This window comes from Mustela nivalis (genome assembly GCF_964662115.1).
Source record: "Mustela nivalis genome assembly, chromosome: 5".
NCBI lineage: Eukaryota > Metazoa > Chordata > Mammalia > Carnivora > Mustelidae > Mustela > Mustela nivalis.
The window spans coordinates 77234220-77258486 of record NC_139024.1 but is presented as its reverse complement, the minus strand read 5'-3'; positions in this window follow the sequence as shown (position 1 = coordinate 77258486).

Here is a 24267-nt window from a genome sequence, read left to right as displayed (position 1 = left end):
GGCGCCCTGCCCTTTCTTTTCTACTCTGTTGCCCATCAGTGAGTTTTCCGAATCATTCTCTAATAGAAATAGTTACTTTGATAATTAAGAAAAATAGCAGTAAATACCGAAGGGAAGATATTTTAGTACCCACATGGTTTAGTACCATTCAGAAGCTGTCCAAGGACACTTGGGAAACATTTTTGCCTGTATTTTAAGTGGTGGATAGAGTATCTTTTGGTTGGAAAGGAAGCCCAACAGTGGGCAAGCAAAGAAAGAACAATTTAGACCCCAGCAAAGAAAAGTAAACATCATAGAACATGGCTGAGTATTTTTTAAAAGCACAGAAATGACACCTCAGTCCCTTAAGTGATTGATTCTTGACTTTGGATTAGGTCGTGATCCAGGGTCATGAGATGGAGCCCCCTGAAGAGCCAAACCCACCCCTGCCTTCAGAGCTGCCTCTCTCACCACCCCAACCCTGGCCCCATGTAGAGCCCCAGGTCTGCACTTAGCAGGAAGTCTGCTGGAGATTCTCTCCCTCTGCTATTCCCCCGGTTGTGCTCATTTGCACTCTCTCTCTCTCTCTCTTAAATAAATTAATTTAAAAAAAAAAGGGGGAACACAGGAAAATCTTGGAAAGCTAGAAGATGCTATAATTCATCAAATGGTATAGCGCTTTGGTAATAACAATCAGGGAGTGTTTGCTGAGAAAGGCACTGCTCTATGTGTATTGGTTCATTTAAATTCATTGGATCAACAAACCTGTGAAGTAAATGTTATGGTTATCTCCATTTTAAATATGAGAAAACCAAGGCACAGAGTGATTAAATAACTTAGCCAATGTTACTCAGATAGTAAGTGATATAGCCAGGATTTGAACCCAGATAGTCCAACTCCAAATCTCCAAAAACTAACAATAAAAAAGAGCTTATGAAGTACCAAGAACTGTGTTAGGGGGTCTTACATAAATTACCTATATAATCCATCTCTTGAAATAGGTATTACTATTACCTATATTTACAAACAGTAAAACCATGTTTATATGGAAAAGTAGCTCATTAGTTCTACTTTATCATCCTTTATAGTGTCAAGATCTTTTTATTCCCCTTTCTGAATATAGACTTTTAATTCCATGGGCAAAAGGCATACTATCATTATAAATAAGCTTATTATTTATATAATCATGCATTTATTCATTCAGAGGGTATTGTATAATAACCAGATGTTAGTGGTTTCCATGACAAAACATGAAACTAAGTTTTAGACAGGAAATGTACTTCAGTAATATCTATCATGGCTTACATACACCAGCATTATTTCTGTGAACTACCTATGTGTTCATGATTCATGGTGACTATCAACTGATTTAAAATTAGTTGGTATAAGCTATCATTCAAGTTTGGTGGAGTGAGTGAAGGTAATATGAAGAGAATAGAAAGGGGAGGAGAAATCAAAGCAAGGAGAACATTTTCCAAACTGTTTCCCAAAGCAAAAGTCTAAGCCTTGAGAGTACCTGAAGATCATCTCTGCTGCTGTACTTTGTTTCAGATGGCTATAGCACCCTCTGGTGAATATCTTATATTTTACAATGTTCTCCAAAATAATATTGGTAATATGCTAAGTGGCTTTGGAAGTAGTTCCTCTGTTTTTCATTTTTGTACGTAAGAATATGCCCAAATTGATTTGCTTCATCTCAGAAGCTGTTCCAACACCAAAGTGAGTGCTATATAACATGCAAATTCTACTTACAAAAACAAATAAGAAAAAGGACTGGATATTCTGGATTAATCAATTTAATTGTGGAGCATGCTACTTTAGAAGAGCAGAGGCCTGTGAATTCTATATACATGGTAATATACACCAACAAAATTTTTTCTCATGTTTATGTTTAAATTTCAAAACTTCACTGAAGCATATAAATAAAATCATACAGCTTGCTTTTCTACTTCTTTTAGATCTTTACTTGGTTCACTTTCTCAGTGATATTTTTACTGATTTTCTTACTTATATACATAGCCCCCAACACCCTATACTCCCTATGCCCTTCTCTGCTTCATCTTCTACCAGTTAACAATGGCCAAATAAGTTTTTGTTGAAACCAAGACATTTTTTGTGAATGAAAAGGGATGCTGTTAGAATTCACAGTGGGACAGGCAGGCAATGGGAACGCTGCAACAGGGTCACCTAACTCTTTCTTGTTTTTAAGATTTTATTTATTTATTTGACAGAGAGAGAGAGAGATCATAAGTAGGCAGAGAGGCAGGCGGCAGGGGGGGGAGGGGAAGCAGGCTCCCCACTGAGCAGAGAGCCCGATGCAGGGCTTGATCCCAGGACCCTGGGATCATGAACTGAGCTGAAGGCAAAGGATTAACCCACTGAGCCACCCAGGTGCCCCCAAGGTCACCTCACTGTTAACACCTATCATCTTCTAATATCCTATATATTTTACTTTTCATTTCTTTTCTTTTCCCAGTAAAATGAAAGCTTCACAATGCACAGAAGGTTTATCGGTTGCTTTTTTTTCCCCTCATGGTTTAACCCCAGTGCCTAAAATAATGCTCATAAAAGGTGCTCCATAATTTGGGTTGAATAAATGAGGATGTTAATCTGCTGTGGTTACTCAGTATGGCTGTAAATGCTTGTTCACTTACCTCATTGACAAGTGGCACTTACCTCCCCTTTCCTTGAATCTAGACTGGCTCTCTGACTACCTTGACCAACAGAATGTAGCAGAAATGTGCTATGACAATTCCAGGCCTAGACTTTAAGAAGACTGACACTTTGGGGGCACCTGGGTGGCTCAGTTGGTTAGGTGTCTGACTCTTGATTTCGGCTCAGGTCATGATCTCAGCTCAGGTCATGATATCAGGGGTGTGAAATCGAGCCCTGTGTGGGGCTCCCTGCACAGTGAGGAGTCTGTTTAAAATTTTCTTTCTCCCTCTCCATATGTCCTTCCCCCTCCTTTCTCTTGCTCATGCTCTCTCTGTCTCCCTCTCTCAAATGAATGAATGAATTAATTAATTAATTTAAAAGAAGAAGAAGAAGATTGGCAGTTTTTTACTCCCTGATCCTGAGAACCTAATTTTTGGCATGCTTCCTCCTGCAACCCAGCCACCAGGCTGTGAAGAGTCCAGACTACTCTGGTACACCAATCTTGCTGAGCTTCCAGCTGATTGCCAGGTTGAACAACCAAGATTTTGATAGAGTCACATTGTCTGTTCCATCCCGTTTGAATCCTCAGGTGACTACCATCCCAGCCAGAATCCCATGGAATAGAATGAGTGCCCAGGTAAGTCCCAGAGAAAAAATGAAATAGTTGTTGTGTTAAGTTACTAGGTTCAGGGTGGTCTGTTGTAGGCAATAGATAACAGAAACATCGGCTCTGTCTATGCTAGGCACGGTGAAGGACACAAAGTGAATAGGAAAGATTGGTTTTCAGGGACTATGAGTTGAAAGGGAGAAAAAAGTTCATTTACGTGAATAATGTTTTCTTGTAAGGTCATTACTGCCACAAAAAGCCAAAAGTAATTTAGGACTCTATAGGAAGGATGTGTTCAAGGGATAATTTGAGGAAGTAAAAACGACTACATTAAGTTGGTAGAGAATGAGGAGCACATGACTAGACAGAATTTGGCAATTAGAGATGGAGGCTAGAGTTAACAGGTGGAAGCAAAGCTAACAGCAGGAGCAGAGGTAAAGAAGCATGAATACCTACTCACCTAACAGCAAGAAGTCTAGTTTGGCCAGGCTGTGGGTTTTATGAAGATAGAGGAAAGCCAGAAAGGACAAAAACAGAGAGGGAGATACCATAAGAGACTCTTAACTATAGGAAAGTAACTGAGATTTGCTGGAGGTGAGGTGGATGGAGATGGGATAACTGGCTAACGGGCATTCAGGAGGGCACTTGATATAATGAGCACTGGGTGTCATATGCAACTGATGAATCACTAAATTACTAAATTAACACACAAGATTAATTCTGAAATTACAAAAATTAAAACAAAGCAAAAAGACAAAACAAAACAAAACAAAAAAAAAGGAAAAAAAAGAAAAAAGAAATAGGTCATGGAGTTGTGCCAGTAGCTGGATTTCTTTCATGGTCTGACTAGTCATTCTTTGAGTAGCTGCACCTTCCAACGCTTTCTTCTGCACCCTCTAGAAGCCCTAATGTCATGATTCGCACCGTGGTCTGAGTTCTTTGTTTTGTTTTCTGAGCAATGACTTCTTGAATATTTATTTAAATGGAAAGATTCCTGAGAATCAAAAACTGAGAATATGTTTACACCTATGTCTTAGCTCTCCAATTTACTTGATTATCTCTTTACAAGTTGAGTGTTTTAAAAATAAATGCTAAACACTTAGGTAATAGACTGATCACAGCTGTAGAATTCTTATTTAACTTAAACCCATGTGAACCTTAAAATTATAAAACCCACTGATCAAAACAGATGCTCAAATCATTTTTTTTAAGATTTTATTTATTTATTTGACAGACAGAGATCACAAATAGGCAGAGAGATGTGGGGAGGGGGCAGGTTCCCCTCTGAGCAGAGAACCAGATGTGGAGCTTGATCCTAGGACCTTGAGATCATGACTCTAGCTGAAGGCAGGAGCTTAACCCACTGAGCCACCAAGGCACCCCCAGATGCTCAAATCCTGACTGAAAGTGAGTAATTAATCCAATGCTTAAACTGGTGCAAAACCAGAATGAAGCGCAAATGCTGCAGCTCAATCTACAGATGAGACATCACCACCTTCTCTACATTGGAACTCCTGCCTGGGGCTTGGTCCCACAGCTCCATGGCTGAGATTGCTGACAGGTGGGTTTCATTGGGCCCATCTGCTAGGCACAGAGTTCTCATTAGGGCATGTGTGTTAACCAGAGGGTAATCCTGGGAAACAACTGCTCCTCCACACACTTGGATCATCCAGTCCATGAACTGCCCAGTTTATTTTTAACATCCACTGAGTTTTCCATCAATTATTATTATAAACATTATGCATAATCACTGTAAGTGGAAACTTTTTAAAATATAAGAAAATAAAATCACTTTAAATTACTCTTCCCAGAGTTAGTCACCATTAATCTTTTCTTCTTGCATTTCCTCGATAGACTCATTATTACTATTAGAACATGGGAGTTTGTATGCTCTTTCACTAAAATTTATTTCATGACTATCCACTCATTCAGGATGCTTTGAAGACAGTTTTAATACTTACATAAAATTTATTATATGAAAATATCAAAATTTCTTTAATAAATATTTTGCTTGTAAATATTTACATTGTTTCCAAATTTAAATGTAGCTATTATGGAAATGAGCAGGTTATGCCTTCATCCAAATGTACTTGGAATAGTGCCATCGGCTTCTACTGAAGGATTTTGTAAAAACAAAACAATCCTATGAAATAGGAATCCTATGAAATCTATGAAATATGAACGATATGAAATATCATTATAATTATTATGGACTAAATGTTTGTGCTCACCCAAATTCATATGTTAGAGCTCTAACTCCTAGGGTGAATATATTTGAAAAAAGAGCCAGAAAGGAAGTGATAAAGGCTATAGGAGTCTAAGGGCAGAGTTAGACTAAACTCTAACTCTGTTTAGTTAGCCCAAGCTATGAATGAGGAAACTGAGACAGAGGCTATTAATTTGTATGAGATCACAAAGCAAGTAAGTGAGTGAATTGGAATTCTGATACAAGTTATTCTAAAATATGCATTCTTTAGGTTTCATGAAAACAGAGTGGACTGGTTGCAAGAACTGTGAAGGATCTGAGATTTTAGCCTGTCACACTTTCATACAAGCTAGCAGAAGACGCAAGACTCCTGGGTCAGAGACAAAGGGCTTTATTACTCATCACACAGCAAACAGCATGAGCTTCATGTTTAAATTTGCTCTGCCCAACTCCTAAACCTTATGGGGGCCATGTAGAAAGGCCCAGTAGATGCTGGGCACACAGTGGGTTTGGTCACATTTTATAAGGCCTTCGTTTAAGAAACCCCTCAATCTATAAAGGGTGAAGCTAGCTAACATTGTCATTCATTGTCCAAGAAAGAGAGAATACTTGTACTCTCCTGGTCAGGAATGAAATCTGCCCCTTACCTCTATAGGGGGTATGGATACTAAGACCGCATGATATACAAACACCTTTAAAAGACAGCTGGGGGCCAAAACTGTCACAGTCATATAAAAATGCCATGGAGAATTGCCACCCCTCACCTCCACAAAAGTATCTAAGGAAACATCTAAATGAAGTAGATTGTGAGGGCCACTGGATAGTCTGACAAAGTCCCAGAGAGGTGTGATCAAGTTGTGCTTTGTTCATGTTTGCATATATTAATATCTAAATCTGATTCAAATTCAGATCCATAGGGTCTGGGGTCTGTGTCCCTAGCTCAATCACAAAAGGACATAAGGCAGAGATAATTGTGGAACAAGGAAAAGATATGTATCCTGGTGAAAAAGATTAGCAAAACCAAGTAAAATATAACGGCTTCAGACAAGGAGACTATGCTTGGGGCAGAAATTCATCCTAGACAGGAAAATCTAAGCAGAAAATCAGTTGTATAAATTAAGTCCATCTGTAAGGACAAGCCCCATTCAATTTACTGAGCACTCAGGAAGTTAGTATCTCACTTCAGGGCAGGGGCGATTTGTTTCCTGACCAGAGTAATAAAGATAATGTCTTTCTCTGGGGCAAATATTGTGTGGTTTAGCTTGCAACACCAGATAATAGCTAGAATAATTCCAGACTTGGTGGACTTAAAAGCTTTAATACTCTTCTCGCTTAGATTACAATTAGTTTGCTAGCTGGGCAGGGCTGTGTTTGTTGAGAAAAGAACTTCTAGGGGAAAGAGACTGAGGGAGGCAGAAATTGACACACAGAAGAGATAAAGAGCAAAGTTGGGAGGTCACTTTTTCAAAAAGAAAATGACCAAGTGAAATGTCAACAGGGGGGAAAAAAAAAACCCAAACATGTGCCTTTCTACACAAGCTAAACTGCAGCCATCTTTGCCCAGGAATTAGAAGTGAAATGTCAAGCCAACTCAAAAGCAGAGCCTCCTTGATAGCAGAGCCAAAGAATCAGAATTAGCATTTGCAGAGAAAATGTTCCCTCTTAGTTATTTAAAGAAAACGTTATTAAAGAGTTCAGTTAAATTAGATCCAAACTGGTTTGAATTTCAAGCTATCACTTTTCTCATGTTAAATCCCCAGTCATTAGATAACTAAACATTTGCAAGGTTTGAGGAATGCTCCTTTAAGGCACTGTGTTATTTGGGAGAATATAACCTTCTTGCATAATTTTCACTCTGTTGAGCAATCTCAGAGTCTCTTATATTCAAATCCTACATTCGTTTCTTATAAAAAGGTAATATCATCTGCCATATTCTATTGCAATCATTTTCATAATAAAAGCTATAGTTAATGCTGATAACATCACTAATTAAAAGAAAGTTGTAATAGACATAAAATATACATATATACACATTTATTTATATATATATATATAAAATTCCAACAAATATCTAAGAATAACAGAGAACAACTCTAAGAATAAGCTAAGGGACATTATTTTTATCTACTTATGAGTCACTGTATTCTCTCAGTTTAATTTAAAGTTTCGATCAAAATAAACTTCCTAGGTCTGAGAGAGAAAGAGCAATAATCATTTATCTTCAAATTTTATGTAGAATGAAGAATAATTCCAATTTAACTTCATAAAATTGATAAAGGAAATGAGAAAAGATAATTTTTGATTCAAGGAACTTTAACTTCCTCATGTATAATAATCATGCCTGCATAGAAAAACATTTATAAAAAAAGTAAAAGTGAGAAACCTAGTTCATTTTCTCAGTTATGATTTATTGCCTAAGAACCAAAATTATTTTAAATACATTAACATAGCTTGGAATGGAATCTAAAACTTAAACATATTTTGTTTCCAAACTTCTAGAGGAATTAAAAATGCTTCCTATAAAATATCAGGTATAATGTATAGTATAGTTAATAACATTATAGTTAATAGATCACATATCATCAATAACAATGCAGATAATAATGTTAAATATTTCAAAGTTGCTGAGAGTAAATCTTAAGCATTCTCACCAGAAAAAAAGAATAGTTATCAGTGTGAGGTAATGGATGTGTTAATTATCTTGGTCTTAGTAATCATTCATACATATATATACCTATATAAAAAATACTAAATATTATATATAATACATGTATTATATATTGTGTTGTTAAATATTATATAAAAATTTTATATTATATTATATTTATAGTATATATATTAGATATATATAAGTATATATTATATATACACATATATACACAAATAGTCACATTATATACTTTAAATATATACAATTATATTTGTCAACTATTCCTCAATAAATTTTGGGGCAAAAGTTCTGTAATTCCTAAAAGTAATGTGATCCTTGCTTTCAAGATTGTTTCTTGGAAAATCTTGATAGATTAAAAAGTATTTTATAATCTCAATATTATATTTATTATCTATGCTTAATATCACTGAAGTGAGAAAGTTAATATAAGAGATAAACAAGCCAAAAGTAAGCAGATCTACTTTAAAAATATTAATATGCCACAGATTTCAGTTTAACACAATTTAAATTATGAATTTATGGTGCCAAGAATGTAATGAAATTACCTGGGAAAATTAACTCAAGTCAAAGAAAAATATCCTTAATGATCTATAAGAAAAAGAATTTCTCTGTGAGTATGAAAATGTCCTTAAGTCTAAACCAAGTGTTCTAAACCATCAAATCTCAAAATGTTGGAAATGTTGGACCTAGAAGTTATTACTGCCCTTCCAAATTGTAAGAATATAAACATGTCAAGGGGAGACAAGTGCTTGTGAGGCTTTGAGTTGGAATGTTAGACTAGAACAGCCTGGGTCACAGACAGATGATTCCTGGGCTTGACTTCTCCTCACTGGAAAGATTAGAAAAGTAGAGGGAGGGGGAAAAAGAAAAAGAAAAACTTCGAATTCAAACTTACTATTTTATTGTTAATAAAACATGGATAAATTAACTAGATTTTAGCTATAAAACTAATAAATGTTTGACTTACTACCTCCTCCCACAAACTAAGTACTTTACCTTGAGCAGATAACCATTAATATTTAACATTTTAAAACATTATTAAATATTTTCATCCACCAAGTTAATAAAGAAAACATTTATATTCAATATAGAAGAAAGTTATATAGCATGTTATGAAAGGAACTAGATTTTATATTTAAAATCTTGGTATGAAAATATCCTAGCTTTCCAATATTCTAAAATCATAGGTAGAACAGCAGAACAAGTGAAGGACTATTTTTAAATGAATGTTGCTGAACAGAAGCTCTCCAATTTTAGGGAAAAAATCCAATTCTAGTTTTAAAAATAGATTAAAAGCAGTAGGTCTGAAGGTGACAATTAACAATAAGGAAACATCTTTTACCCTTGACAGCAGTAAGAAGTGACTGCTGTGTGAAATCCTTGCCACTCACCTTGGGCTGAAGCTGGGTTCTTTCCCACCTTGTGATGCTTTTCATCTGCTCTGCTGAAACCAAGTGAGTTACCTCTGAGGGCCCTAAACTGGAATGACAGACTTCAAAATTGTTATATTTCAGGCTATCAATTCTGGCCATGCATCTTACCTCTAATTCTTTGTTACTACTTTTTCCTGAACTTGGACTTTTCCCTCTTTTACTTGCATCATCTAACTACCTTATGCTTTCTTCACAACTTCTACACAATCAATTGACTCTCTCCCCATTGTTCTTCTCCTACAACTCAAATTCATGCCACAGGGCCTTCTGGAATCTCTGTTTGACTATAAACATCATCATCCCCTTCTGATACTGTTTTTTTAACTGTCATAAACAAACCGACCTCTCACACAGTGCCTCTGCCTCCAGTCCCCCAACTATCTTCTACTTTATGCAACAACTCATTGTTTCTTGAGTCTCCTCCATTCCGGGGCTGCTATCATCTGCTGACCTCTGGGTAACTTCTCCAATTCTTTGGGGAGTTTCTATTTGTCTCATGCTATTGTCTCCACCCTCTGGTGCTTTTGTCATCTTCAGTCATTTGAACACCCAGACAGATGATCTATCCTACACGGTAGCATTATAATTTCTGAACATTTTTGCTTCAGCTACTTTCAACCTTCTCTCTGCATCAATCACCCCCTCCCAGAGCAAGTCCTTTTCCCCCCAAGGAATTGTCCCATGTTTGTTTTCTTTCGTTCAAACAATTCTACTTTAACGACTGTTTCCTTTCCTTTTGGTTTTCTCATGCTCTTACGGACATCTTTTCTACCGAGGACAAAGGTCCTGGAGTCCTCCATTCCCTTCCAACCTATTAATCCCTTTCCATCCACTTTTCATCTCAAGAGCCCAAGGTTTATCACTAGAACTGCTCTAGCCAGCATCCCCAAGTCCCTAACACCCAAATTATTCCACTGAGACTAATCAGACAAAACCCTAACCTGGCAGAATACTACAAACCCATGTTTGTTGTAACACACCCTAGGTGACTAGACTCTTCTAGAGAAAACTCACATGATCCTGTAGCTTAGATCTACCATAAATTCTCATCTCCAATGCCAACGAGACCCTTAGCACTGGCTGGCAATCTGTTACAGCATCCTTATCAACTATTTATAGTTCACTTATTAATAAAGCTCATTCATACTTCTTCCAAGTCTAGATGCAATTTGCTAATTAAGGAACATTTTTGCCATAACTAATGTCAAAAATATATTTGATATGTCATTTTTACCAGGTTTCCAGGAGGACAAAATTAGAAAGTTAACCAAATGTCAACTTCTCATACATAAGACAGAAAGGTTTGGTCAGACCTTCAACCACACAACAGTTGCATATTTTATTGGTCTAGTTCTGCATCTGTATCTATTTTTCACACTAATCAGTAATTTCTTTGAAAAAGAAGCTGAATCTTATTTGTATGTATAACTTTTTTCAATAACTACTGCACTCTAAACATATTTAGAGAGCAGTGAAAGAACTCTCTTGAGCTCTCTAGGAACCTAAGATTAATCTGACTGAAAGTAAGGTTTAATTTTGAAAATCAGAAAACACTGATATTAAGAAAATGTGAAATTATGGTCTGAATACTATACTCTAATTAAGGAAGCAATTAAGTATGAGATATGCCTTAGTAATATTTTCTTCAAATATGTTTTAATATTTTGAAAGTTTTAGTATTTGAGTAGGTAATTCAATTTAAAAATACATTAAGTATCTGCAATAGACTGATAGTGGCTCCCAAAGATATTTCCATAGTCTGATGCCTAGAACCTGTGGGTGTTACCTTTTAGCCAAAATACATGATTCAATTAAGGATCTTGAGAATTGAAATTTATCCCATATTATCAAGGTGGGACCTAAATGCAATCACAAGTATCTCCATTAAGGAAAGTAGGTATAGTTTGGAAACAGAAAGAGGAGAAAGCAATGTAAAGATGATAGCAAAGATTGCAGGATGTGGGTACAAACCAAGGAATACCAAAGATTGTTGGCAGGTACCCAGATGCTAGAAGAAGCATGGAACAGATTCATCCCCAGAGTCTCTAAAGGGCATATGGCCCTAATAAACCCTCAATTTCAGGTTTCTGGAACCAAACGTATTAGAAAATAAATTTTCTACCATTTTAAGCCACCTGGTTTTGGGCAATTTGTTACAGCACCCATAGGAAACAAGTATAATATCACCATGTGTCAGGCACCATATGCAACTCTAAAGACATGAAGCTTAAAAAAATAAAAGTAGAGGGAGGCATGTTCCCTGACCACAATTAACTCTCAGTGTAGTGAGGGAGGCCAACACAAAATTTTAAAATCACTTCATATCTATGTTGGAAACATGCACTGGGGCTACGGAAACACAGAGAAGAGTTCTAATAAACTGATATGGAGTTGTGACCCCTTGGAGTAGGACCTAGGAATCAAAGAGTTAAAAGAGCATGCTAGATCTAGAGAATGGCAAGGAAATTGAGGTGGATCATTGGTGATGGGGGAATTGGATTGGGATGAAACTGGAATGGTAGATTATAAAGCAATGCATTGTTCTTTAGACAGTGAGAAGTCACTGAAGGTTTACAGCAAGAAACCAACCTTCCCTGATTTCTGTTTTCAAGAGATAACTCTGAGGCATTTATGTGGAAAATTCACTTAACTGGAATAACTCATTCCCCTGATGATGCCGAAAAATGAAGTGTTACCTAACTAAATTGGTTCCAAAAGCAGGCAATGAATTTTCATTTGTTTTGGCAACATAGTTGCTAGCTGGTATGCTTAAATTCAACTACTAGACAGGTCATTAACATTTCGTTACTCTGCCAAAATAGAATTTTCAGTACTTTCCATTCCTAAAAGACTAGGTAGATTCAACTAAAGAACCTCAATTTATTACATGAAGGATTATTTAAAAGTACCCAAATGGTTTTTTTAAGGCAAGAATCTGGGAAATATACCCTCCCAACAAAGATTTCTTATAACCTGATTTTCCCCCTCTAAATACTGAGTAATTTTCTCCAGAGGCTATTGAGTGGAGAAAAATGCATTATGGCGTCATGGATAAGAAATTATTGACCTAACAGAGCCCATGATTTATTCCTTAAGAAAAAACTTCCTAAGAAAGAAAGCTGTTAAGGACTTCTTAAAGGATAATAAATACTGGTCTTTAAAAAAAATACAGAAAGTAATATAAACAAGCTGCTTCTGCTAAGCAGTGGCCAAGTTGTACCAACAACGATCTTGCAGTTCTCACTGTGGAAGAATAAGAAAACGACTCCCTAAAGTACCCACAACTGAATGAACAGAAGTTAGAGATAAAAATCTACATTTTGTGGGTTTAACAAATAATGCAGAAATGCCAGACAAAATACACATTTTGAAGCTGTTCTGTTCATCCAACTTAGAGGTATTTGTTATTTAATGAGCCCACTTTTTAGCACTTCAGTGCCCAAGCCAAGCATTGACCATTGCCCAAGAATTACAAAAGCAATAGTCTTGAATTTTCAGCATTAGCAGCAGTCCACAAAACTATGAGAATATGACCCAAGTTATATTTCAAAGACAAACATTTTTATTTCCAATGATCAAATCAAACCATAGATCTCTGGTTCACTGTTATCCTTAATCAATAGAGCCCAAAGTAAAGTAAGGGGCCAACAAGTATCTGAGAATATGGGCACTGAACATAGCCAAACAAGACTTTTATTTTTGCCAGAATATTCTAGATTTACTAACGAACTGCTAACCCTGCATTTCATGTTTTACTTCTCTGACACTAATAAGTCTTTTTTCTCTTTTTATTTAACTGACCCTGACTGTACATATGGGAATTCAGTGAATGGAAGAGAAAATAAAATAATCTTTAATGAATGTATCACCATATTTTTTGACTAAGTGATAAACCTACTTGTAAAATTCATGACTTCCAATGAAGGTCTTACTGGAAAAATCTTGTCTTCAACAAACAATACATATCTACTGCCCTACTCTACCACACACACTATAGACTTAGTACAGAGCAGAGAAAAAAAGTAGTCCTTGCTGTCTGCATCAGTAAATCTAACTTTACTGCTGAATCAAAATTTTATACCCAAAAGGAAACATTTATGATACAATAGTAATTATTTAAGAAAAGATAATGAAGATGTTGATTATATATGCATTGAAAATAAGATGTTGGACTTGAAAATTAGTGTGACAGAATCATTGTTTCTCAACAAAGGTGCACACACCTCAAGGGCCTACTTCATCCTTCTCTTGATCATATCTCTCCTTAATTCACACAATTGTGCTAATTCCTCTGAAATCCAGTTGTTTTATGAACAAACCATATTTGTACATTATTATTTACAAAGCCTGGTGAGGGACATCAGATAGGTATGTCCAGAGTACAGACAATGTGGTATAAGGTCATTGGTGGGGATCTCTGGGAATCCTATGCAATGTTTCATTGATACATATCACTATTATTGATAAATGCCTCTGTGTGTGTGTGCATGTACATATGTGTGTGTGCCTGTGTGTGCATAAAGGAGAGGGGGATGTGAATGATCCCCTAATAGTTTTAAAAATATTTTCAGCTAACAAACGTGTGTGTGAGTATGTGTGTTGGTGTATATTTGCGTCTAATTCTTTCATATTGAGATCTAAGGAGTTTATACATTAAGAATAATATTACAAGGGGCGCCTGGGTGGCTCAGTGGGTTAAGCCACTGCCTTCAACTCAGATCATGATCTCAGGGTCTTGGGATTGAGTTCCACATCGGGCTTTCTGTTCAGCGGGGAGCCTACTTCTCTCTCTCTCTCTCTCTCATTCTCTCTCTCTCTCTGCCTGCCTCTCTGCTTATTTGTGATAAATAAATAAAACCTTTTTTAAATAAGAATAATCTTACAAGATTATCAAATCCAGAGTTAGATATAAGATTAGAAAATCTTCAGGACCATCAGTCCTTAGCAGCTCTATTTTGTGCTTCCAGGGTCACAGAAAGATGCTTCTGAGGTATACTGATTAAAGAATCTCAAAAGAACATCCAATTCAACATTGGTTGGACTAGGAAAAGACTGACAAAAGAAATAAATTTTGAACTGCATTTTCAAAGTTAAAAAGTTGTTTTCCAGGAAAAGAAGAGTGAATAGATATTTTACATAGAGGAAAATACATGTTCAAAGGTACAGAATCATGGAATAGCATGGGAAATTCAGGGAATAGAAAGCAGTTTTGCAATGCAGTAGGAGTCTAGAAGTTTGGGAGAAGATGAAACACAAGTCAAGTTCCCTGGCCCCTACACCAATCTTGGATTCTTATCTCTGCTCCCACCCTCTCTTTCTCAACATACATTCCAAACACGTTCCCCAATTCCTTATACCAAAGTGCTGACTTCTCATTCTTGTTGATCCTGTACTTCCAGTCAGTATGTCGTACCAGCAAAAGGGTGGGATTATGGACATTGGGGAGGGTATGTGCTTTGGTGAGTGCTGTGAAGTGTGTAAACCTGGTGATTCACAGACCTGTACCCCTGGGGATAAAAATATATGTTTATAAAAAATAAAAAATTAATAAAAAAAAAGAAAAATTTACAATAAAAAAAAAGAAGCAGAAAAAAAAAAAGCACGAGTTTGAAACTGGACAGAAATGGATTTGAATCACTACTTGCTAAATTAATAGCTGTGACCTTAAAATGTTACTTAATCTCTGGGTCTTAGTTTCTTTCTATGTAAAATGAAAAAGATAATGTCATTTTCATAGTGTTGTTCTGAAAATTAAATGAGAGAATACCTCTTGAGAATATATGGCGCATATATATATATATATATATTATAATCATATATAAATTTTTTAAGAAGCTAGTTCTCCCCTTCCACTACTGTGGGAAACCTCTAGAAAAAGGCATTTTTTGAAAGGCAAATAAAAGGGGGATCAAAAGCAGATTATCCTAGTGTGAATTCCAGCTTCTTCATATACTACTAGCTATATAGCCATGGGCTTAACTCTCCAATCTTCTCTTTTCTCATTAATAAAGTAAAGATAATAAATCTAATCTAGAAAGTTGTATGGATCAGATAAACTTCACTTCTTTCATTGTCTGGAAGTTGTAGGTTCTCCTCCCCTGAATATTCTCTCAACATCTATGAGAATATACTGACAACTGCACTAACCTCTCCATCCAAGCTTACCAACCTCTTCATTACTGGTAACTATGTTACCATTTTCACCTCACACACAACACCTCATTTCTAGGAAGCCAATAGCTATTTTCAGCTATTTCACCTATTGCCCCATTACCTCCCCTCTGGTAACCACCAGTTTGTTCTCTACAGTTAAGATTCTTTTCTTGGTTTGTCTTTCTTTCTTTCTTTCTTTTCCTTTGCTCATTTGTTTTGTTTCTTAAATGCCACATATGAGTGAGGCCATATGGTATTTTTCTTTATCTGACCAACTTATTTCACTTAGCGTTATACTTTCAAGCTTCATCCATGTTGTTGCAATGGGAGGATCTGTTCTTTTTATGGCTGAAGAGTATTACACACACACACACACACACACACACACACACTTTCTTTATCCATTCATCTATTGATGTACTCTGGGCTATTTGGCTATTATAAATAATGCCACAATAAACATAGGAAGGCATGTATCTCTTTGGATTCATGCTTTTGTATTTTTTGGGTAAAGCCAGCAGAAAGTGAAATTAAGGAAATGATCCCCTTAACAACTGCACCAAAAAAAAAAAAATCTAGAAATAAACTTAACAAAAAAGATGAAAGACCTATACTCCAAAAATTACAAAATGCTGATGAAAGAAATTCAAGACAATGCGAAGATATTCCATGCTCATGGGTTAGAAGAATAAATGTTGTTAAAATGTCTATACTAACCAAAGAAATCTGCATATTTAATGCAATATGTATCAAAATATCAAAAACATTTTTAAGAGAACTAGAACAAACAATCCTAAAATTTTTTAGAGCCACAAAAGACCTTGAATAGTCAAAGTAATCTTGAAAAGGAAAACCAAACTAGAGGTATCACAATTCTAGAATTCATGTTACATTACAAAGTGGTAGTAATTTAAATAGTATGGTACTGGCATAAAAATGGCATGAAAATATTCTATACATCAATAGAATAGAATGAAATGGAATAGAATAGAATATCCAGAAATAAACCCATCATTATTTGGTCAAATAATCTTCAACAAAGGAAGAATGAATATACGTTGGGAAAGACTGTCTCTTCCACAAACAGTGTTGGGAAACCTGGACAGCCACATGCAAAAGAATGAAACTGGACCACTGTTTTTCACCATACACAAAAATACACTCAAAATGGATCAAAATCTTACTTTTAATGTTGTAACGTAGTGGGAGGAAAAGAAACATATCATGTTCCAAATGTAATACATAGTACACAATTTATTTTTATAACAACCTTGGAAATCAAATAGTTATCAGTATCCCCATTTAAGATACAAATCCAACTGAGTCTCATAGTAGTTAATAACTTGTCCAAGGTCATCAAAAAATGGAGGTGAAATATTTTCAAATAATTTTTTGGTTACTTTTGAAAATCAATTATCTATTTAACCATTCTGCAGCTCTTTCCTATGTAACAACATTGCACATTTATACATGCTGTACTGAATTGCTCCCAGCTTTAAGAATTTTTCATACTTCACTAAGGAAAATATCCCATTATCTCCTGAATTTCATGGTTTAACAACACAGCCCATAAAGTCAAGCTACTCCATAGTAGAAAATAGTGTGTCTTCTTCCTGAAACAAATTTAAGAGTATATTCAACATATCTATCTTATAATGGTGAAAATAGCCTATGAAGCAATTTTCAACCCCATAAAATAGAGCTACTTCCAGCCTTGGGTCCATCATATCATTAATGTGTCCAAATTTTAGTAAACAGTGAGAATTCCAAGACTTTAATAATGGCCAACAAACTCTTTTGAAACCTTGTAGCAATAATAAAATACTTCACAGAAGAAATAAGCTTTATTTAATCTTATGCCTGAACAACAAGAAAAGCAAATCTATGAGTTAACAACAAAGTCTTAGGATAGCATACTTTATCATAACTGCAAACGAGAAGATGGTTCTTGGTCATCAAAGTTTAAATAGAAGATTCTATATGCTATGATTTACATTAGAAATGTTGATAAGCAGCATGTCATAATATTGTATTTAGACAGAATAAATACATAAACATGATATCAACTGAGAAATAACTAGTCATAAATCTATTTCTGAGTAGTGAGTAACTAAGAGAAAGATATGAAATAAGTGAAATTATCCTCTTCCATCTCGTTTTTTCTATGAGACTTCCAAATATGGTTCCAGCCAATGAGAAGATCTTTGTGAACTCTACCTTTGCAAGTTTGATTAGCTTTTTTTTTATCCCACAAAACAACAACAAAAAAGTGAAATCTGTTTAAAAAAATATTTTTTTTCTCTAAATTATTTTTCCAAATTCTTTGCCAAAGCAAACACATGGTATGTGTTAGTCAGCTGGGTCTGCATCAATTCATCAGTTGTATGAACTACCCTGATTTTGTTGCCAAACTTATTACACTAAATCCCACTGTTTTTAAACTTAACTCCAAACATCCTTTTAAGCTTGCAGAACATTCTAAATGTAGCTTAAATGTAGACTATTTTTAAATTACCTTTTTTTAAAGTAAACTTTGAGAATATTCCTCTTGGATACATCCCACATTATAAGTTCTTTTGGTACCTGCTAACAGAAAGGTAAAATACAGCCTTTTTTCCTTTTCTGGCACAAAGTATAGAGAAAGGGGAACTTTTACTTCATTTTTGTTACGATTTTATTTGAACATTCTCAAAGGCAATAAGAGCTGTTAGAATAGTTTGACAAGAAATGTTATCAGATGGTTGGAATCCAGAATTTCAATGAGCAAATGTGCATTTCATTCTTTTTCCAACAAACTCATTTCATTGAAAAAGTCACTTATTTTACCATAATTAAAAATTATGCATTCATCCTATGATGATTTTAACCCTCACTTAAAGAATATTTTATTTATTGCTGTCTTTAGTCTTCAACAGTAAGTTTGATAGGGATGACTACCATCTCCTTGTTTCTGAAGAAAAAAGACCTAAAAAGAGAACATTAGCTCTTTCCATAAATAGACATATATTTTTATGATAAAAATAAACAAAAATAGCTTTCTAAAAGCAATAATTTGAATCTGCTACAATCTTCAAATGTTTTATCCTCAATTTATACCACACCCTAGCCTGTAATTTTAAATTAAATAAATTTCAGTTCAAGAAACCTGAAATGTACCTACCTAATTTGGATATGGTGTAATTCAATGTAACATTATATACCAACATCTCACTATAAGTCAATGACTGAGAACTGCAGAAGACAACATTCACCAGCCATCACCACCACATCCCCTATATGCTTGGATCTGTTCCCAACTACTCTGTTTTCCCTCTGGTGAAAATGGGTGAACTGTCAGCAACGGCCAGCCTCTCCACTTGCATTCTAATCTCTTCTGTCTTCTCCAATACAAGAGCACGGCTTCAGCAATTCTCACTTCTCTTTTCTTCAACAGCAAGTCTTCTACCCTCTGAATTGTTTCATCAGCTTATAAAAATGTTATTCCCTCATCTGAAACAAAAAATCCTCTGATCATCTCATTTCTCATTTCCTCACCTCTAGTATACCCCCAAACACGTCCTTCCCTTTAGAGCAAACTCCTCAAAAGGTTGTCTCTGCGAATTCTTAAATCCACTCAAGGTTTTCTCCCACCACATCACTGGAACTGCTCTTGGGGAGGTCACCAATGACCTTCATGGTGGTAAACCCAATGGCCGCCTTTCTGTTCTTAAATAACTTGGTCCCTCAGCAGCTTGCAGCACAAATAGTCATTCCCTCTGCCTGTAAACATTTTCTTTGTTACTGCAGTCCCAGTTATCCTCCTTCTTTACTGGCCATACTATGGTAGTTAAAAAGCACAGCTTTCAGAGTCAGGGAGACTTATGTATGAATCCTTGCTCAGCCTCTTACTAAATAAGTAATTTACCTTGGAGAAGTAATTTTTCTGAACCCCAGTTTCCTCATTAAAAAAGAATGCAATAGTACTTAGCACTCAAAATCATTTTTGTAAAAATGGATGAGATCTTGTTATTTGTGACAGCATGGATAGACCTAGAGAGTATTACCTATGCTAAGTGAAATAAGTCAGAAAGAGGGTAAATAGCACATGATTGCACTTTTAGGCGGAATCTAAAAAGCAAATAAATGAACAAAAAAAAGCTGAATCAGACCTATAAATACAGAGGGGGGGTAGTAGGCAAAATGGGTGAAAGGGAGTAGGAGACACAGGCTTTCAGTTATGGAATAAGTAAATCACAGGAAGAATAGGTACAGTTTAAGGATTGCATTTCATGGTGACAGATGGTAGCTTTACTTGTGTTGGGCATAACATAATGTATAGAATTGATGAATCACTACATTATATTCAAAATACTATCAGAAACTTCAATATCCCTACTGGGATAATAATTCAGAAATGTACGTTTTTGGTCACTGAGGGAGGCTTTTCAGTGGGCATGCAGCTCTTCACTTAAAATGGAATGTAATATTTAATGCATTAGTATATACCTACCTAGGCAACATTGGAATAGATTAAAATAATCAGAGAAGAATCTTAATAATGGAAAATAATGTCTTAGAAGATTAAACTTCTGAAATCTATCCTTCCTTGCCTATATCAGAAATGTTCTACATGCTTTTGGCTCATAATTTAAGGATGCATTAACAGAGTTCTGAGCTCTTCAGAATTTACCAGGAGTCATGAATTGATTTTGTCTTCGCTTCTATCTTACCAACTGCATGAAATGACTTTTTCGTTATATTTTAAGAATCCTAAGGTTTCTTTGATGATATAATTCAATAGCATCCCTATTGTTAAAATATCTTGATTCAATATTAATATTTTATATGCAAAGCTTAAGATTTTATCATTTAATGAAAATTTTATTGCATATACACTATTACTAGGTCTTTTTAAAATAGTAAATGTGCGTGTATTAGATATTTTAGAAATAAAATTTTTCAATAGTGATTCAGTCACTAGAATCAATACTACCTACACAATAGATGAAACTAAATGCACACACTACATTTACAGCCAGAGAGTATGCTAAGAAGATAGTTAAGTTCACTGAATCTTATGAATCAGGCCATTTCCTCAAAGTTTTTGGTATACACATGAGTTATCTACACATAGTTTACTTTTATGTTTTGAGGGTTATAAGACCAAACAAAATGGAAAAAATACTACCTCACAATTGTTTTTTAGGTTACATAATATTACTTATTTAATACTGGAGAAAATGTAATTAAAATATATTTATATCTATATATATGTATACATATATATGTGTATATATGTGTGTGTGTGTATATATATATATATATATATACATATATATATATATAATGTCAAATATAATTAAAATCCCCCACATTCCAAGGTACTATATTCTTTTATGGAAAGGTAGTTATTCAACAAATATACTTATGTTTATGTTATTTTCTGGAGATGTTAGATTCCAAAGATTCTAAAAGGATGATGTATCATTTAGGCAAGAGATGGACATGTAAATGAATAAATTACACTGTCTGTAAAAGACTATAAGAGTAAACATTTCTATGAAAGCAAATATGTAGTGTCTAATTACCTGGAGAATTAAATAAATGTTAGAAGATATAAAACTGGCACTGAGTCTTAGAGTCCAAGTAAATGTTTGTCAAACAATTAACATAGAACTTTTTTACCTTGAGCTTTTTTGAGCTTTTTTACCTTGTAATATATGATGGAATTATGCATTCACATAGAGAAATAATTAGATTGAGATTTTAGAAGGAAAAAATCTAGAAATAGATTAGACAACAGATTTAAGCGAGTAGAGGCTGAAAGGCCAATAATTATATGGCTACTACAAAAGAAGTTAGAGTGACATTTATTGAAAATGTATACAGCCTAACTTAAGGCAAGTCCTGTTAGGATGTCGAGAAGGAGACATATGCATTATGCATTTGAGGATATATTTTGGCAGCACAGGATGTAAGAGAAATTCATATAGTCAAATACTGGAGATTATCGTGATATATGGTATGTAAAATAGGAGATTCAGAAAAGATTGAAGAGTAATGTTCAAATGAACAGGAAAGAGTAATGTCATAGACACTGAAAAAGAACATCTAAAGTAGTTCCACAATGGTCAACAGTGTCAAATACCATAGGAGTTTTGATTACATGGGATGATGGCTGGAAACATACCTACCACTGGGTTTGAAAATCAGAAGGTCAGGGTGGATCAGTTGTAGTATAACAGCGGGAATACAGGTCAGATGGTACTGGATTGAAGAATGAAGACTAGCTGGAGAAGTAGAATTGGGGAATAGAATGAGAAAATGATTTGATAAAGTTTAGCAGTGAAAGAACAGATGTTAAAGTATAGTAGATCAAATTGAGGGAAAGTTTTCTTAGGTTGTGATTGCATAGGTAGTTTAAGAAGGAAGACCAGTGGAGGAAAAGTGACTAAAGACTCGGGATGGAGGAAGGAATTTGTGAAGTGAGACCCATGAGGCAGGAAGTGATAACTCATAGTAATAGTAATTGTTCATGCTGTCTACCAGGCAGTGCCCTTCATGTTTTTAATGTTAAGTAATATAATCAGCTTCAGAACCTTATGAGATACATGTCTTCATCATATCCAGCTTAGAGATGGAAAAACTGAAATACTGAATTGGTCCAAGTCAGGGAGGGAAAATGATAGCCCAGACAGCTGAGAATCAAAGACTGTTCTCTTAACCACTGTGTTCCACTGCCTCTGAGGCCTTTGGAAAGAACCTAAAACACAGATTCTTCTAAAATAAAAAAGAAGGAACTGATGAGTGACATCAAAGATATATACAGAAGTGGAAGGGGGGGGGAAGAAGTGGACAGGAGAGAAGTTGAGTAGGTACTTACTTGATAATTTGTCTTAAACTTAAACTTCTGAAATCTACCCTAAAAGACAAAGTAAAAGGCAAATATCATCTGTTGATGATTAGGATTTGGAGAAAGGATAAAAAGTTTGAGAGACAAATAATCATTTTTTTTATGCATTGGAAGATTTAACATAGTTCATATGGCAATACTACCCAAAGGGATCTATAGATTGAATACAATTCTATCAAAATTTTTTACTCTGCATTTTCTAGTTGCTGTCAATGCACTGCAGTACATTTCTTTTCATCATTATAGTTTTCATCTCTTAAAGATACATAAGGTCTTGTTTATATTTTCCTTTATCTAACATTTTCAACTGATACAATATAGTTATAACAATCCTTTTTACCCCCATATCCCAAAATGTTGCATCCAAACAAGCTCTTCTGAGACCATTGTTCTAATATATACCCCAGTGTATCAACAAATGTATGTGCAAAATTCACTGTAGGTTAAATGAAACTTTCAAGACCTGAGCAATTGTTCAACTACTAATTCTGTCCTGACCACTTACAGTCTCTGAAGCAATAGAAGATCTTGTTATTACTGCTTAACAGATCCCCTGATTAGTTTACAGAACAACCTGTCTTAATTGGACTCAAAGAAATGTAAGTACTGGAACACAGCAGTTCATGGTGGGTATAAAGTAGGACAGTTCACTAGTAGGATTCTCTACTGGATATATATTTATAAATTATATTCTAAAATGATGTATCTACTCCAGCAAATGTTGTCTTGTATAAGCATATGTCATTTGTGATTGTCAGAAACACACACCTATACAATAAGAAAATGGCTCTATATGCCTTAGCTCCACCATAAGAGACAGAATTTATACCGAAAAATATTTTAAGAGATACAGTTCTTTCTCCTCTTTTTTCTGACAAGCATAATAAGCAGTAAAACTTGGTGAAGGCTGAAATAGGTAGCTTAGGTTTTACGTTCCGTATCCCTGAGTATACCAGATTATCTTCTAAAACTGATTTTGTAATGTTCTGCCTTGCCTGTTTTTCATGTATTACAAAGAAATATGCTTCTACTACTCTCCTTGGAAGATTAATTCTCCTCCAATCTTTAATGCCATATTCAATCTTTAAAATACCCATGTAAATTCTTTCTCACAAGGAAAGTTTTACTTGTTGGACTTTTTTTGATTCCAATATAATGGAAATTTTCATCTTAAAATAAGAACATATCCCCTCCACAACAGAGTAGTTACCTAATCTGATAATATTGTACATATGTGAGTAATGAGATGACTAGTTATTCAAAAAATAATAGTACTTCATTACCACACCCAGTAGAAATCATACCCTCCCTAAAGACAGAAGTGAGGAAGCAAAATGATCTTTAAAAGTAAAATCACAGGGTTTTGTTTGTTTGTTTTGAAAGATTACACATAGTTATTTGACAGAGAGATACAGGGAGAGAGGGAACACAAGCAAGGGGAGTGGGAGAGGGAGAAGCAGGGAGCCCGATGTGATGCGGGGCTTCATGCGGGGCTCCATGTGGATCCTGGGATCATGTGGATCCTGGATCCCAGGATCCTGGGATCACGAGCTGAACTGAAGGCAGACGCCCAATGACTGAGCCACCCAGGCGCCCCTAAAATCACAGGTTTAAAAGATGGCAACTTGGTTTAGGAGTTGTATTACATGAAGGAAAATATTGAAAAAAGAA